Below are 18,417 nucleotides of genomic sequence, written 5' to 3'. Positions count from 1 at the left end.
CGGATGAGCTGCCATCCTCCAAAAGGGATCAAAGATCGTTTGCCTCAGTTGCTAAAGATAGCCTTGTGATGGCTATCATTAATAAAGGAGCATTGGACGGTATGATTCCAAAGCAGAAATGGGGGGAAATTGAGAATGCTCTGTCTGTCGTCTACTCACAGGTGCTGGAAAAGTTTCCCGGCCCAGATCCTCGACACCAAGAGGCTGGTTGGTATCAAGGACGATTTAAGCTAGTCGCATTTGAGGACCAGAGGTCTATAGAATGTTTTAAAGCTGCTCTGATACTAATTGGTGAAGTTTGGGAAGGAGCTGCTCTAGAGTTAGTCGAGAAGAAAGACATACCGGCTAGACCTAGAGCACATGCCTGGATACCTGCAAACCCTTCTGACCCTGAATCTATTTTAAATAGACTGAAACGATGCAATCCAGATCTTCCAACAGCTGATTGGAAGGTTGGCCGTTTGGATGAAGTGGATGGACCAAGACGGCATGCAGTGTTTATATTGAACACTCAGTCTTTGCCACATCTGGCAAAGTCCCAGGGCCGTGTATGTTATGGCTTTCATTATATCCAAATGAAGGTGTATAAAAACGATCAGCTAAAGGATTCAGAAATGGACAAGCCTCTGTCTGAATCAGAAGTAAGCGGATCCTCTTGCGAAGTCGAGGGAGATACCAAAGTTGAAGACATGGATAGATACCGTATGCGTGAGGAGGCTTCTATTGCCTCAGAACTCACCAAAGTCGAACCTATGGTTATTGCGAGAGTCACCGATATCTCTGAAGAAGACATTCTTGATGACTCGATTGAAGCGGCTGATGTGACGGTTGTTGAAAATCTCGATGGTCCTACGGATCCTCCAGATAAATCTTCATCATTGTAAGGCTGCATGTGCTGCCTTAAAAGTTCTCCTGATGAAAGGGGACATAGACATAGTTCTTATTCAAGAACCATATGTTTATAGAAACAAAATATGTGAATTAAGTACTCCGGGGTTCAAACTATTGCAGTATACTGGTAATGATGTAATTCGAGCCTGTATAATTGCTAAAAACGAGCTTAACTTGTTTCTGCTTCCTTCAATGTGCAATGCAGACACTGTCGTTGCCAATTTAGAAATAGCCAAATGCAAATATTGGGTATCTTCGGTCTATATGGGACATGACAGGGAGATGCCTCCATGTGCCGTTAAGACCTTAGTTGAGGAGTCACTGAAAACAAAGACGAAACTCATTATGGGATGCGATGCGAATGCGCATCATAGTATATGGGGAAGTAGTGATACTAATGCAAGGGGAGAGTCGCTAATAGAGTTTATTTTGCGTACTAATCTGGTAGTTTGCAACAAGGGAGATGCCCCAACCTTTGTCACTAAAAACAGGCAAGAGGTTTTGGACATCACCTTGGCCTCGCAAGAACTGAATGAAATGATATCTGAGTGGCATGTTTTAAGTGAACACAGCTTCTCAGATCATCGCTACATCAGTTTCAAATTTGATGTTCATATCACCAAGACCATATTTTCGCCAAATGTTAGGAAAGCTGACTGGAATAGGTATAGGGAATCGTTCAATATGATGATACCGGAAATAACAGAGACAAATATGAGAAATGTGCAAGATATCGAACACGCAGTGGAGCGGATTACTAAGGCCTTCAACATCTCACTGAAAGCTGCATGCCCTAGAGGAAAGCCAAGGGGGAAACATCGACCACCATGGTGGTCTACGGAATTAAGTAATATGAGGAAATCCTGCAGGAAGCTCTTTAACAAGGCAAAGTCCACCAGAGCCCCTGAGGACTGGGACGCTTACAAGAGGAATCTGAGAGGATACAAGCGAGAACTGAGAAAGGCTCAGCATAACTCTTGGAATGACTACTGCAGCAGTATTGAGAATACGTCCGAGGCTTCCAGACTACGGAAGGTTCTAGCATCCACCAACTCCGCTCCAGGTTTCATTAAAACATCGGAGGGAAATTGGACAACGTCCAGTGAGGAGACGCTGGAGGTACTATTGGACACACATTTTCCTGGAAATCAGATGGTTGAACCAGGTACTGGCGGTGCCACAGTTGCTCAGCGGTCGTTTCCTGTCGAGGAAATTGTATCGGAAACTAGAATAAGATGGGCGCTAAATAGCTTTGGACCATTCAAATCCCCCGGACCTGATGGAATTACTCCGGCGGAGTTACAAGCTGTAACTGACAAAATTATCCCCTGGTTGTCAGTGATATATAAAGGATGTATCAACTTATCATATATCCCAGGAAAGTGGAGGGAAACAAAAGTCGTTTTCATACCTAAAGCGGGAAAAGCCTCTCACTCGAGGGCGAAGGATTTCCGACCAATCAGCTTATCCTCATTCCTACTTAAGACTCTGGAGAGGATGATAGATATTTATCTTAGAACTAGCATCGATTCAAGGTTGTTCTCGAAAGGACAGCATGCATACTCGAAGGGCAGGTCTACTGAGACCGCACTACATGAACTAGTCAGCTTTATTGAAAGCTCACTATCTGTCAAAGAATACACAATCGTGGCGTTTCTAGACATCGAAGGGGCGTTCAATAATGTCCATCCGAGCTCGATATTAAATGGACTGACAACTCTGAATGTTGATCCATGTATACTCAGGCTGTTAGACGAACTGCTAATGAAGAGACGTATTTCAGCCACACTAGGACAAGCAAACATACAAAGGTATGTGAACAGAGGCACTCCCCAAGGAGGAGTTCTATCACCTCTTCTTTGGAATGTTGCTATAAATAGCCTTCTGGTTACTCTAGAAAAAGAAAGGATAAAAGTGGTGGCATACGCAGATGATGTGGCTCTGGCAGTCAGGGGAAAATTCCCATCCACAATCAGAGATATTATTCAGAGGGCCCTCCGGATGACTGAGAAATGGGCGAAAGACAATGGTCTTGGGGTAAATCCTGCAAAGACAGAATTAGTCATGTACTGCAACGATCGCAAAACTCCCACGGTTAGGCCTATTTCCTTAGGGGGTATTGAAATTCCCTTTGGTGAATTTGCAAAATACCTTGGCGTTATTTTGGACAGGAAGCTGAACTTTAAGCTTAATATTGAAGAAAGGGCGAGAAAGGCAACTGTAGCTTTGTACTCGTGCAAAAAGGCAATAGGAAAAAAGTGGGGACTGAAACCAAAAATTGTGCATTGGCTATACACGGCAGTGGTTAGACCTATAATGCTATATGGTGTTGTAGTCTGGTGGCCGGCACTTCAGAAACCGACTTGTTTAGATAAAGTTCAGCGTATGGCGTGTTTGTGTATTTCAGGCGCATTCAGCAAGACAGGAACAAATTCCCTTAATGTCGTGCTGCATCTATTGCCTTTAGACATTTTGGCCAAACAGTCAGCTGCAACAACGGCTGTGCGGTTGCGCGAGCTATCGCTGTGGTCGGAAAAAGGTTACGGTCACAGTTCTGTCCTCAAAATAATGCCAGATGTGCCTAACGTAGTGGATTACACTTTGGCGAGTCCACTTTTCGACAAAAAGTTTGAGACTCTAATCCCCAACAGTGAGGCGTGGTGCACACAGACCCCGGGGAATAAAGAATATATAGATTTCTACACTGATGGCTCCAAATTGGATGGACAAGTGGGGTTCGGAGTATATTCTAATGATCTGGAACTTCGAATAGCGAAAAGATTACCTAATCACTGTAGTGTTTTTCAGGCTGAAATATTAGCAATAAGAGAGGTGGCGAATTGGCTGAGAAGTAATGTTCCAAAAAATGTGGGCATTAATATATACTCAGACAGTCAACCTGCAATAAAATCCTTGGACTCTGTGTTCCTCAACTCGAAAACGGCCATCGACTGCCGCAAATCTCTCAATGAGATGGCTGAGCAGTACAATATTCACCTAATATGGGTGCCTGGCCATAGGAACATACCGGGGAACTGCGAAGCGGATGAGTTGGCAAGGCTAGGGACTACCTTACATATTCCAGGGGAACTAGAATTTGTTGGTATGCCCCTAGCTACCTGCAAGCTCATGCTGCGTGGGAAGGCTGTTATGATGGCAAATGTTCGATGGGAGAATTGCAAGGGTTGTAACGACACCAAGCAAATATGGCCCCATTTCAACTTAAACCGCACACTAGATATGCTAATGTTCTCGAGACGTCAGATATCACTCCTGATATCTGCTATAACGGGTCGCTGCCTGATAGGCGATTTTGCAAAAACTATTGGCGCGAAGTATAATGACTATTGTATGAGCTGTCATGATGCGGAGGAAAAAGAATCAATTAAACACCTCTTGTGTGAGTGTCCTGCATTTTGTGTAAAGCGCAAGCAACTTTTAGGAGCATATAGCTTCAGATTACTGGCGGATCTGGAAAACGTTAACTTAAGCAGTCTGCTACTGTTTTTGGAACAATCTGGTTGGTTCAACAAAGAAAAATAATCAAGAAGGTTCAGCGGTTAAAACTAGAAGTGCCCATATGTAATAGGTACTTTTAGTTAATGTGGTATCACAATGGACTGAATAGTCTAAGTGAGCCTGAATCTTAATCGGGCTGCCACTTTAACCTAACCTAACCTAACCTTTGTATGTGCTATCCAGGACATCGTTGCACTGGTGTTCTATCCAGAACATCTCATCAGTGCAAGTCGCGCCTATGTTGCCAGATTGTATTTAGATAAAGTGACGCTTCTTCGATTCACAATAGCAATTTATTGTGACTAATTGATCGAAAAACGTGAAATTCAAAGTGGTATAGTGTCATTAATAATCGCAGCAGTAAATATTTATTACTAATTGGAGCATTTAATACTTTAAAAATACAAAATTTCACCTCTTTTCCGTGATTTTTTAAACAGCTGATGACAGTGTTGCATATTTTTGGAGATGTCCTGGATAAACGAGTACTCTGTTTTCTTCTAGTCTTTCACGGCTTAGAATATCCATTGCTAAAAGAAAACAGCCCTGATGTTGATTTACAAGTGGCAAGTTACATGTTGCAGCGTCTATCAGCTAGTGTTTTTATTCTTGACAGAGGCCGTGTCTGTAAAATATCTGAAAAATAATCACTTTATTCCATTTGGAAAGTCAAAAATTGTTCTCCAATATACCTTTTACAATTTTAAGCGAAATAACTATGTTTTCAGCACTTCAGTATCGATTTTATTTAAATAAATTATAAGAAGTTAGTTGCGCTTGGTGTTTCACAAAATATAAAATGGCTCTTGTAACAATAGTGATGGAAAAATACTTTCATGTACATTTCATACGCTTCCCGCATCACAGTTGACGATTATTGCAGTGTCACGAGTCTGTGGTAGCGATGAGGATGAAATGGAACTTTGAAATGCTGGCAGGGTAATTTCTGTTTTTTGTTGGGAGCGCGATTTTTCAGCAATTTCTTAACTTGAATATTACCCTAATCCTATGAAAAATGTTTTCAAAATTGCTCTTGGTTTTTTGTACTTTTGGATACGTTTCCCCCATCACAGTTGGCGATTGTTGTAGGGTCACACAGACCCCGGGGAATAAAGAATATATAGATTTCTACACTGATGGCTCCAAATTGGATGGACAAGTTGGTTTCGGAGTATATTCTAATGATTTGGAACTTCAAATAGCGAAAAGATTACCTAATCACTGTAGTGTTTTTCAGGCTGAAATAAAGGGTGATTTGTTAAGAGCTTGATAACTTTTTTTAAAAAAAAAACGCATAAAATTTGCAAAATCTCATCGGTTCTTTATTTGAAACGTTAGATTGGTCCATGACATTTACTTTTTGAAGATAATTTCATTTAAATGTTGACCGCGGCTGCGTCTTAGGTGGTCCATTCGGAAAGTCCAATTTTGGGAAACTTTTTCGAGCATTTCGGCCGGAATAGCCCGAATTTCTTCGGAAATGTTGTCTTCCAAAGCTGGAATAGTTGCTGGCTTATTTCTGTAGACTTTAGACTTGACGTAGCCCCACAAAAAATAGTCTAAAGGCGTCAAATCGCATGATCTTGGTGGCCAACTTACCGGTCCATTTCTTGAGATGAATTGTTCTCCGAAGTTTTCCCTCAAAATGGCCATAGAATCGCGAGCTGTGTGGCATGTAGCGCCATCTTGTTGAAACCACATGTCAACCAAGTTCAGTTCTTCCATTTTTGGCAACAAAAAGTTTGTTAGCATCGAACGATAGCGATCGCCATTCACCGTAACGTTGCGTCCAACAGCATCTTTGAAAAAATACGGTCCAATGATTCCACCAGCGTACAAACCACACCAAACAGTGCATTTTTCGGGATGCATGGGCAGTTCTTGAACGGCTTCTGGTTGCTCTTCACTCCAAATGCGGCAATTTTGCTTATTTACGTAGCCATTCAACCAGAAATGAGCCTCATCGCTGAACAAAATTTGTCGATAAAAAAGCGGATTTTCTGCCAACTTTTCTAGGGCCCATTCACTGAAAATTCGACGTTGTGGCTCGTTAGTAAGTCTATTCATGATGAAATGTCAAAGCATACTGAGCGTCTTTCTCTTTGACACCATGTCTGAAATCCCACGTGATCTGTCAAATACTAATGCATGAAAATCCTAACCTCAAAAGAATCACCCTTTATTAGCAATAAGAGAGGTGGCGAATTGGCTGAGAAGTAATGTTCCAAAAAATGTGGGCATTAATATATACTCAGACAGTCAACCTGCAATAAAATCCTTGGACTCTGTGTTCCTCAACTCGAAAACGGCCATCGATTGCCGCAAATCTCTCAATGAGATGGCTGAGCAGTACAATATTCACCTAATATGGGTGCCTGGCCATAGGAACATACCGGGGAACTGCGAAGCCGATGAGTTGGCAAGGCTAGGGACTACCTTACATATTCCAGGGGAACTAGAATTTGTTGGTATGCCCCTAGCTACCTGCAAGCTCATGCTGCGTGAGAAGGCTGTTATGATGGCAAATGTTCGATGGGAGAATTGCAAGGGTTGTAACGACACCAAGCAAATATGGCCCCATTTCAACTTAAACCGCACAATAGATATGCTAATGTTCTCGAGACGTCAGATATCACTCCTGATATCTGCTATAACGGGTCGCTGCCTGATAGGAGATTTTGCAAAAACTATTGGCGCGAAGTATAATGACTATTGTATGAGCTGTCATGATGCGGAGGAAAAAGAATCAATTAAACACCTCCTGTGTGTGAGTGTCCTGCATTTTGTGTAAAGCGCAAGCAACTTTTAGGAGCATATAGCTTCAGATTACTGGCGGATCTGGAAAACGTTAACTTAAGCAGTCTGCTAATGTTTTTGGAACAATCTGGTTGGTTCAACAAAGAAAAATAATCAAGAAGGTTCAGCGGTTAAAACTAGAAGTGCCCATATGTAATAGGTACTTTTAGTTAATGTGGTATCACAATGGACTGAATAGTCTAAGTGAGCCTGAATCTTAATCGGGCTGCCACTTTAACCTAACCTAACCTAGGGTCACTTACGAGCATTAGCGTAGCTAGACAATTTTCCTAGGGGGGGGGCTATAGCCCCCCTATATAAAAATTTATAGACTGAACTTATAGGTTCAATTATTGTTTTATTTCATAAACAAGAATACAAAAATAGACATCAAAATAATATATAATAAAGCAACTAAAAGTAGTTCCACACTTTTCCCAGCAAAAAAATTGGGATTTGTTTTAAAGGCACAACTTTAAAAGCACTTCCAAAAATGTCCTCACAAAGAAGTTAATTATATTAACTGCACAGGAAGTTTTTTACTTCAGTTTTTTCATATTTTAATGCGTAATTTTTGTTTTCTTTTTTCAAGTAGTTTAAAAAAAGAATAAGAATAAATAAAATGGTAAAAATTATTCAAATTTTGCCACAAAAATGCTAAATCCATTATAGAAAAATCGATAATTTTTGAAAATATTCAAACAAGCGTTAGAATGCATTAAAAATCATAAACAAATATAAAAATTATTATAAATTAATGTTTCTTGAAGCTCGAGGTCTTTATAAATATTTATATAATTCTAACAAAAGGTCGACCAAAAATCAAATAAAAAACGAATAAATAAAAATTATTTATTTGGGAAAATATCACACAATTTTTTAATTCACATTCAAAACTCTGAATTCGGATCACACCGTAAGAAGTGATGCAAATTTATTGCAACGGCTGTTGAAACGGTGGACATTCGTTCTATGACGAGTTCCTATTACATTCATCGCTTCTCCGCCAATTTTGCACCACTTCCGGACCCAAAAAAAACATTTTCACTTCTTTTTTGGCGACGCTTTTTTGCAGCATTATTAAGATATTAATTTATGAAAGAATAGTTTTAATACCAATTTCTATTTTTTAATTAAGATGACTAAACCAGACTAAACAATATAATAAAGGAGCTTTACAGCCTGTTTCTGTATATCGAATGAGCTCTGTGGATCGACTAAAATGGAAACAAACAGCTGAATTTTTAACCAAAAAACATCTGTTTCTATGCATTCCCAGCGGGAAATGGAATGGACGTGGAATCGATGATGGAAGTGCTGCCCGGGTAGCTATAAGGCCTGGGCGCTGCATTACGTGTTCATTTCAAAATAACATTGGATTGGATTAGAGACCAAGGCCTTGCCTCTCGCTTCTATTCGTATGCCTTCTAGAGGTGGTGTCGTCGATGCCATGTTATCAGGCCTTCATACTAAGTACAAAAATCATGCCTTCCAAAGAAGGCCCTCAAAAAGGCCTGGACAGGAAGGCATAAAATAAAGCGTGGAAAAATAAATATTGTTACGAATTTGATAATTATAGACATAAGTTTATTTAAATTAGTTTCCGTTAATTTAAAATTTCAAATTGTAACGATAAAATTTCTCTATCACTTGTTGGAATCATCTATTCATTTTCTAGTATTTTCCTGAATTTCTTTCATGTTCTTTTGTTTGCTTACCGAAATGTTAGTTCTTACTCTCTTTGCTTTGCTTTGTTATTCTGCATTCTCATTTCATTTCATCTCATTGTCTATTGTCATTGTTGTTGTAGTAATGCGAGCATATATCTATGTGAGTGTGTATGTGTTTGGCAGCCACCAGACGAATAACTTAATGGTCGTAGATACTTCTAGCATTGTCTAAGAATGTTCTGGCGTTGCCAGAATATTGTAGTGCTACCAGAATGTTCTCGTATTGCCACACCGTCATATATAAAAGCGCTCGCATGCGGCTAACGAGTCAGTCTTGATTAAAGCGTCAAACGAATAACTTCAGTGTGAACGAATTGTAAAGTGTGAAGTCATAGTAAATAAATTGTAGATTGTCGTTATTTTAAAGAACTGTGTTTTAATTGTCGGGTAATTAAAAACGCCTAAATATAAAAACGTAACAATTGGTGTCGGAAGTGAAATAACGAAAAAAAATCTACAATGAAGTTTAATGAGCTTCGTGTGGAAGACTTAAAAAAGGAATTGAGCAAACTGGAGCTGCCGACAACAGGCAATAAAGCCCAGCTTCAAAAGCGTCTACTGGAAGAGTTCGAGCGGCGCAATATTGATATCGAAACACATGAGTTCGATTATAAGGAAGATCTTGACGAATCAGTAGTAGCCAGCGCCCTGGAAACTCCATCTGTAGCTTCTAATGTTGTTGATTACACATCGATGGTCAATATTTTGAGCAAAATGATGGAAGCTAATTCTAGAAAATTGGAAGAAAAATTCGACGAAAATTCAAAAAAGATGGACGAAAATTCTAGAATTCTAAATGAGAATATTCAACAAATTGCTGAAGGCATGGAAAAACGTGTGGACCATATCGAAAGCCAAATTGGGGAGCTGGATAAGAAGATTATTTCTGTGGATGAGAAAATTATGGTTCATGATGAGAGGTTTCTACACATTGAAAGAAAAATGTCAGAGCTGGAAATTAAAGGTGGACCAGTGCGCGTTATCGAGGGCTCGAAAACCAAACCTCCTGTTTTCGATGGCTCAACTTCATTTGATGTATTCAAATTCCAATTTGAAATGGTTGCTTCTAGAAATTTATGGAACGACAATGACAAAGCCATTGAACTTCTATTGGCATTAAAGGGCAACGCCGCTGATGTGATACAAAGCATTCCCGCTGCCTCTAGAAATAATTATAATGAAGTAATAGCGGCACTTCAACGTAAGTACGGCGGAGAACATAAGCAAGACATCTTCAGAATGGAATTAAGAGGAAGAGTCCAGAAGTCAAATGAGACTCTACAAGACTTTGCAACAGAGGTTGAACGGTTGGTGCTTTTGGCATATCCAGGAGAGAGTCACCCACTTGTGGACCGCATCAAAATTGAGACCTTTGTGAATGGCATTCGGGATCCAGACATAAAATGTGCAACATATGCGTCACAAAAAGCTACATATGTGGAAACTGTAACATTTGCCCTTGCACAAGAGACAGCGAGAGTACTAGCACGTCCTCAAGTTCACAAAGTACGTAAGGTGGAGACTGAGAATGACGAATCAAATTCCGTGATTGATTCAGTGAAAGAAGCCGTTAAGCAGGCAATGCAAGAAATGAAGCAGGAGACAACAAAATCCAGAATGAAGTGCTATAACTGTGATAAGCCTGGACATGTTGCTCGGGAATGTAAAGCACGTCGTAAGCGATCAAGATCGAAATCGCCATCCCCATCAAACAATAGCCATAAGAAGGTGACCCCACAGTCAAGTGAGTCACCTTTAAACTAAATCGAGCTAGTTCAGCGGGGCAAGAGCTGGCTCCCACAGACGATGGCCCCACCATCTCCATAGCAATAGTTCAACAGAAAAATAACAATTTAACTATTGCGGGTGTTATTAATGGCGACAAGCGTACTTTGACGTTGGATACTGGTGCATCAAAGTCTATCATTAGATCTGATTTAGTAAAAGGAAAAGTTACACCACTGATTGGAGTCAAGCTACGCACGGCTACAGGGGAACCCGCAACCGTATATGGAAAGGTCACCGTAAAATTAACTATTGCTAACAAATCCGTTACTTATGATTTCATTGTGGCCGATATAGTAGACGAAGTTATAATTGGAGCGGATTTCATGATTGCTTTTGGTCTCAATTTGGATATGAAGCGCCGTGTAATGACATGGTGCGATGCCGAAATAACGGTAAACGTGGGATACGACGGGAATACACCTGTCAGACGTTTGACAACGAGCCAGTCAGAGTCTATACCACCGAATGCCGAAGCAATTATATGGGTTTCTATGAATGGAGATTGTGAAGTCGGCCAATTGTGGGTTGTTGAACCAGCAGAAAACAAAAGCAACAACATCTTGATAGCAAATGCCCTGGTAACAACGAACGAAGAGAGACTAATACCAGTTCGTGTCTTGAACTTGTCTGACAATCATGAGCAAATTGTAAAATTTTCTGATATTGGAAAATGTACACCAGCCGAGGCAATAGTCAATTTGGAAGGCAACTCATCAAAGACACATGGAGCAGTGAGAAAACATCTGGAAGGGTATTTCGAGGCTTGGACACGTCATCTATCGCCGTCAGAGAGAAATAAAGCCAAGCAATTGTTGTGGAAAAACGCCTCTGCTTTTGCTTCTGAAAAGGGGAATCAAGGAAGAACATCTGTAGTGAAACATGAAATTAAAACCGCAGAAGAAAGGCCCATAAAACAGGCACCACGAAGTGTTCCCCTGGCAAAAAGAGACGAAGTTCAAAAGCTCATAAAGGAAATGGCGGAGAGTGGAGTGATCGAGCCATCATCAAGTCCTTGGTGTTCCCCAGTTGTGCTGGTCAAAAAGAAAGATGGAAGTACCCGATTCTGCGTGGACTACAGAAAACTGAATGATGTCACCAAAAAGGACAGTTATCCGCTTCCACGCATTGATGACACGTTGGACACACTAGCCGGAACAACATGGTTTTCTAGGCTTGATTTGCAGAGTGGATATTGGCAAGTAGAGATCGTCGAGAAAGACAAGGAAAAAACGGCTTTTGGCGTTAATGGCGGTCTCTGGCAATTCAATGTAATGCCGTTCGGGCTCTGCAACGCTCCGGCTACCTTCGAAAGATTGATGGAGCGGGTACTGAAGGGGTTGCACTGGAAGTCGTGCTTGATATACTTGGACGACATCATAGTGATGGGCAAAACATTTGACGAGCACCTTAAGAACTTGAAAGACGTTATCCAGCAATTTCAGCCGCTGGTCTACGCCTTAACGCAAAGAAATGCTCCCTTTTCCAGCGGGAAGTTAAATACCTGGGTCATCATGTGACTGCAGAGGGCATATCCACCGATGAAGACAAAATCCAAGCTGTCAGAGATTGGCCACGACCCCGAAATCTCCACGAATTAAGAAGTTTCCTTGGGTTATGTACATATTACCGACGATTCGTCCCAAACTTCGCCAGCATCGCCGCTAGTCTCCATAAATTGACGCAAAAGGGTCAGCAGTTCCAGTGGAGCGACGAACAGGAGGAATCATTCCAACATTTAAAAGAACTTTTATGTTCAGCTCCTGTTCTAGCGTATCATATTCCGGGCGAAAAATTTGTTTTGGATACAGATGCTAGCGCGCATGGTATTGGAGGTGTGCTATCCCAACAGATAGACGGCAAGGAGAAGGTCATCGGATATTTCAGCCGAACGTTGTCCAAGCCCGAAAAGAACTACTGTGTAACGCGACGAGAGCTGCTAGCCGTCATAGAGAGTGTAAAACATTATCATAAATATTTGTATGGACAACACTTCTTGCTCAGGACTGATCACTCAGCTCTACGATGGTTGCTCCAATTCAAGAATCCGGAAGCTCAACTGGCACGTTGGATCGAGAGGCTCCAAAGCTATGATTTCAGTATCGAGCATAGAAAAGGTGGAAAACACGGTAACGCTGACGCTTTGTCACGTCGACCTTGCAGTATAGAATGCAAGCACTGCTCGAAAGCTGAACATAAGGAGGATATTGTTGATATTCGGCTGTTACACATCGAATCTGGAGTGGACTAGCCAACAGAACAGCGTAAAGATCCCATTTTGAACAAAATTATTTCGGCAAAGGAAGAGAACAAGAAGCCCAGTAAGAAAGACATCGCAGCCGAAAGTCCACTTATGAAATCATACTGGGCTCAATGGGATAGTTTAGTTCTAGTCAATGGATCCCTGCAACGTAAATGGGAAAGCCAAGATGGCAAGAGCAGCCGAAATTTGATCATCGTACCGGATTCCAAAATAAGAGACGTTTTGGCGGAGTTCCATAATGGTCCCAGTGGAGGTCATCTGGGAATAACCAAAACAGCAGAGAAAGTGAAGCAACGATTCTACTGGGTTGGATGCCAGAAATCAATTGCTGAATGGGTAGCCAATTGCGAGAAGTGCATGAAGGCGAAAGGTCCAACAAGGAGAAGTCGAGGTCCTATGCAAGAGTATAGACCAGGAGCCCCGTTTGAAAGAATAGCAATGGACGTGGCAGGCCCTCTCCCAGTAAGTGATTCTGGAAACCGTTATGTCCTTGTGGTCATGGATTACTTCAGCAAATGGCCGGAGGTGTATGCAATTCCAAACCAAGAGGCAAAAACGATTGTGGATGTGGTCAACAAAAACTGGATATGTCGCTACGGTGTGCCGTCCGAGATTCACTCAGACCAGGGAAGAAATTTTGAATCGGCCATATTCAAAGAGATGTGTGAATCCCTTGGTATCAAGAAAACGAGGACTACGCCATTACATCCACAATCCGATGGCATGGTAGAAAGGTTTAATCGCACTCTGGAGGAACATCTTCGAAAAGTAGTGGACAACGGTCAGAGGGACTGGGACGAGCATATACCAAAGTTTTTGCTGTCGTATAGATCTGCCATTCATGATTCCACCTCTCGAACACCGGCCAATGTTCTATTCGGAACTGAGTTGAAGTTGCCTGGAGATCTGATATTCGGCGCTAAACCTAATGAGCTCGCCATGGAAGAAAACAGAAACGACATCCCAAACACTTTCGGTGAAGTTCACGAATCAGTGCGCAACAAAATAAAAATGGTCAGCAACAGAATGAAGGCGAGATACGATCGTGCTGTAAATACTGAGGGCTTCCAAGAAGAAGAATTGGTTCTGCTATTTAACCCGCAACGAAAGAAAGGATTGTGTCCTAAACTGCAAACACAGTGGGAAGGCCCATACAAAGTCATCAAGAAGATCAATGATGTTGTATACCGGATTCAGAAGGACGACAGCCCTAGATCAAAGATGAAAGTTTGGCTCCTTACGGAACAGGTTCTGTGCCTGTTCGGGACGAACAGGCTTAAGCGGGAGGCAGTGTTACGAATTTGATAATTATAGACATAAGTTTATTTAAATTAGTTTCCGTTAATTTAAAATTTCAAATTGTAACGATAAAATTTCTCTATCACTTGTTGGAATCATCTATTCATTTTCTAGTATTTTCCTGAATTTCTTTCATGTTCTTTTGTTTGCTTACCGAAATGTTAGTTCTTACTCTCTTTGCTTTGCTTTGTTATTCTGCATTCTCATTTCATTTCATCTCATTGTCTATTGTCATTGTTGTTGTAGTAATGCGAGCATATATCTATGTGAGTGTGTATGTGTTTGGCAGCCACCAGACGAATAACTTAATGGTCGTAGATACTTCTAGCATTGTCTAAGAATGTTCTGGCGTTGCCAGAATATTGTAGTGCTACCAGAATGTTCTCGTATTGCCACACCGTCATATATAAAAGCGCTCGCATGCGGCTAACGAGTCAGTCTTGATTAAAGCGTCAAACGAATAACTTCAGTGTGAACGAATTGTAAAGTGTGAAGTCATAGTAAATAAATTGTAGATTGTCGTTATTTAAAAGAACTGTGTTTTAATTGTCGGGTAATTAAAAACGCCTAAATATAAAAACGTAACAATATTTTGAAGGCAAGGTTGTCTATGAACTGAACATTTGCCCTCATAGCTTTTACGTTAGAATTTAATTTGACTTACTTTTCCTATACAGTTTATCTTATTTTTGTGATTTTAATATTTACCTCAAGTGTACTTTTATTTTTCTGCTCCGTCGGGATTTGAACCGGGGTCCTCGTTATTGGTAGTCCTACACTCATCCACTGGCCTACGACACATTTATGTGATGTGGGCGCCAAAAGGTAAACTTAAGCTACACGTGAGGTCATTCCCCGTTCCCTTCTGTTGGAAGTGAACGTATAATGGGTATCGGATCTTTTATATGTTACAGAGAATGTCTTCTAGAAGGCCAAAGTTAGGAGTAACTAGACATAAGCAAATTAATAGCTTGGCAGCCAACAAAGAATGAGTATGGGATCATTGGTGGGTTTCGAACAGATTCTACCATAGGCAAAATTATAGATTTTTGTTATTATTAATTTAATTATTAACTATTTAGAAAGATTTATGTTTATTTATTTAACCGCAGTATAAAAATAAGTAAATACGACCGTAATGTCAGGCAGGCCGAGTGTTATGGACCATCCACCATGTATTACGAAGAAAGTTCTACTAAAGACAAGGTATCTTAAAACCTCTTAACATTGCCTTAATGTACATGGAGGTAGATTAAATACCTATATAAGCTAAATCAGTTCTTGGTCGGTTAACATAAAAATTTCCAATTTCGATTGGATCGTATGAAATATGTCCCTGCAGAAGCGCAGGAAACCAAATATGGAAATTGCTTAGGCCGATAACCTCCAGTTGCTAGTGCCCGTATAAATAAGTTTGTTGTAATTTGTAATTATTTATGATAAATTAAATAATAAATAAATAATGGAAATTGCTTTTTATGGAGGCTACATATATTTTTGGAACGATATGGGCCACTTTTGCATCGTTGTTAGAGGCCAGTTACTAACACCACGTACCACATTTCAACTGGTTCGAATGAATTTTTCACCTCCAGAAAGCGCAGGAAATAAAATCGGGGGATCGGATTGGACTAATTTTTGCCTGGTTGTTACAGGCCACGTATCAAATTTCCACCGGATGTGATAAAATTGTCTCCTCCAAGAGGATCGTGGGCTACGCCTAAATGTGGTCCGATATAGCTCATTTGCAATACCATCCGAACTACATAAATAGTAGCTACTTGTACAAAGTATCCCGTCGCACAGTGGGGTATTTGATCCCCAAACTGGTATTAATTCAAGGGAACACCCGATTTACATGAAATTTGGCAAAACGTTTGCTCTTGTTAATAGTAGTATCTCTGTCAATTTTCAAAGAGATCGTGTCAGGTATATATATATACATATATAGCGCCCGTATATATAATCGTCCGATTTGAGTTTATATCCCATATTACTCAGCCAATTTTTTGAAATTTTGAACAAACATTTTTTTTGAGTGGCAAGCACTTTTACTATATTTAGTTCAAACCTGATCGGAGTTATATATACCTCCCCATATGTACAGGGTGACTGATATGTAATACAACAAGTGCTATACTTTTTAATTCTTTTTTAAATTTCATTTTTCAAAAGCAAGGGAGAACAAACTATAGTAACCATGTAGAGATAAAACTGCACATATAAGGCCGGTATGCACCTCTAGCGAAAAATTTCATTCCCATAAGAAATGCATTGCTATTTATGCTAACGAAATTTTCCGTAGCGTTCAATTTCGTAAGCTGGTACGCACCTCTAATGAAAATAACAGGGTTGTCAAAAGCATATTTTGGCAGCAAACATTTAATTTATTACAATCATTGTGTGCGTAAAAGTTTTAAAAGGTCTGTAAATAATAAACAATTTATTTGAGGAATATTTGGAACATATATTAACAATTTTTAAAAGCGATTAGCTGGTTTAAAGTTTGTGTACACAGCCCTGTTTTTTTGTTGTAGACTTAAATAAATTTTTGCTACCGAAAATTTCGCTAGAGGTGCATACCGGCCTATACAAACAAAAAATAATTGAAAAAAGTTCATAATCTTAAATTAAAATCTATTTTATTTAAATTTAGTACACGAGTCTTTGAAATGTTCGTGCCTCTATCAAATAGGACCTAAAAGTAAGGCCAATTTCACTTAATATAAAGAAGAAATAAAATGATTTAAGTGAATAATCTTTTACTTAACTGTGATATTGAACCCTTGTATTAAAGATAAAAAACAAAAAACTTCAAAATAGGCTAATACTTATTTGGAAGATTTTGCATTTTTGGTTAAAAATTTATTTGAAAATAAGAAAACATTTGTTGCATTAATGTGTATTTTACAATTTGGATTTTTATTCGACATTTATTTATAGCTGTATACCTGTGTTGATATATCGCAAATCGTGAACGAAAATTCAATAAATGAGACCTGTATCCTAGCTTTAAATTCACAGAGCCTAGATCTATAGCTAGTTAGCTTCCAAAAAAGTGACTTTATATTAAAACAAGTATATACGGCCGTAAGTTCGGCCAGGCCGAACCTTATGTACCCTCCAACATGGATTGCGTAAAAACTTCTACGAAAGACTGTCATCCACAAATTTCAACTCACATGGTTGTTAAATATCATATACTACCACCACGTACCAAATTTCATCCAGATTGGATGAATTTTGCTTCTCCAAAAGGCACCGGGGGACAAATCTGGGGATCGGTTTATATGGGAGCTATATATTATTATGGACTGATAGGAACCAATTCCTGCATGGTTGTTGGATACCCTATACTAACATCACGTACCAAATTTCAACCGAATGGGAAGAATTTTGCTCTTCCAAGGTGCTCCGGAGGTCAAATCTGGGGATCGGTTTATATGGGGCCTATATATAATTATGGACCGATATCGACCAATTTATGCATAGGTGTTTGAGGCCATATATTAACATCACGTACCTAATTTCAACTGAATCAGATGAGTTTTGGTCTTCCAAGAGGCTCCGGAGGTCAAATCTGGTGATCGGTTTATATGGGGGCTATATATAATTATGGACCGATATAGACCAATTTTTGCATGGTTGTTAGAGACCATATACTAACACCATGTACCAAATTTCAGCCGGATCGGATGAAATTTGCTTCTCTTAGAGGCTCCGCAAGCCAAATCTGGGGATCGGTTTATATGGGGGCTATATATAATTATGGACTGATATGGACCAATTTTTGCATGGTTGTTAGAGACTATATACTAACACCATGTACCAAATTTCAGCCGGATCGGATGAAATTTGCTTCTCTTAGAGGCCTCGCAAGCCAAATTTGGGGGTCCGTTTATATGGGGGCTATACGTAAACGTGGACCGATAGGGCCCATTTGCAATACCATTCAACCTACATCAATAAAAACTACTTGTGCCAAGTTTCAAGTCGATAGCATGTTTCGTTCGGAAGTTAGCGTGATTTGAACAGACGGACGGACGGACATGCTCAGATCGACTCAGAATGTCACCACGACCCAGAATATACATACTTTATGGGGTCTTAGAGCAATATTTCGATGTGTTACAA

This window comes from Haematobia irritans, chromosome 5, assembly GCF_050003625.1.
Source record: "Haematobia irritans isolate KBUSLIRL chromosome 5, ASM5000362v1, whole genome shotgun sequence".
Classification (NCBI taxonomy): domain Eukaryota; kingdom Metazoa; phylum Arthropoda; class Insecta; order Diptera; family Muscidae; genus Haematobia; species Haematobia irritans.
The sequence above is the reverse complement of the archived record's forward strand: the minus strand, read 5'-3'. Positions refer to the sequence as shown.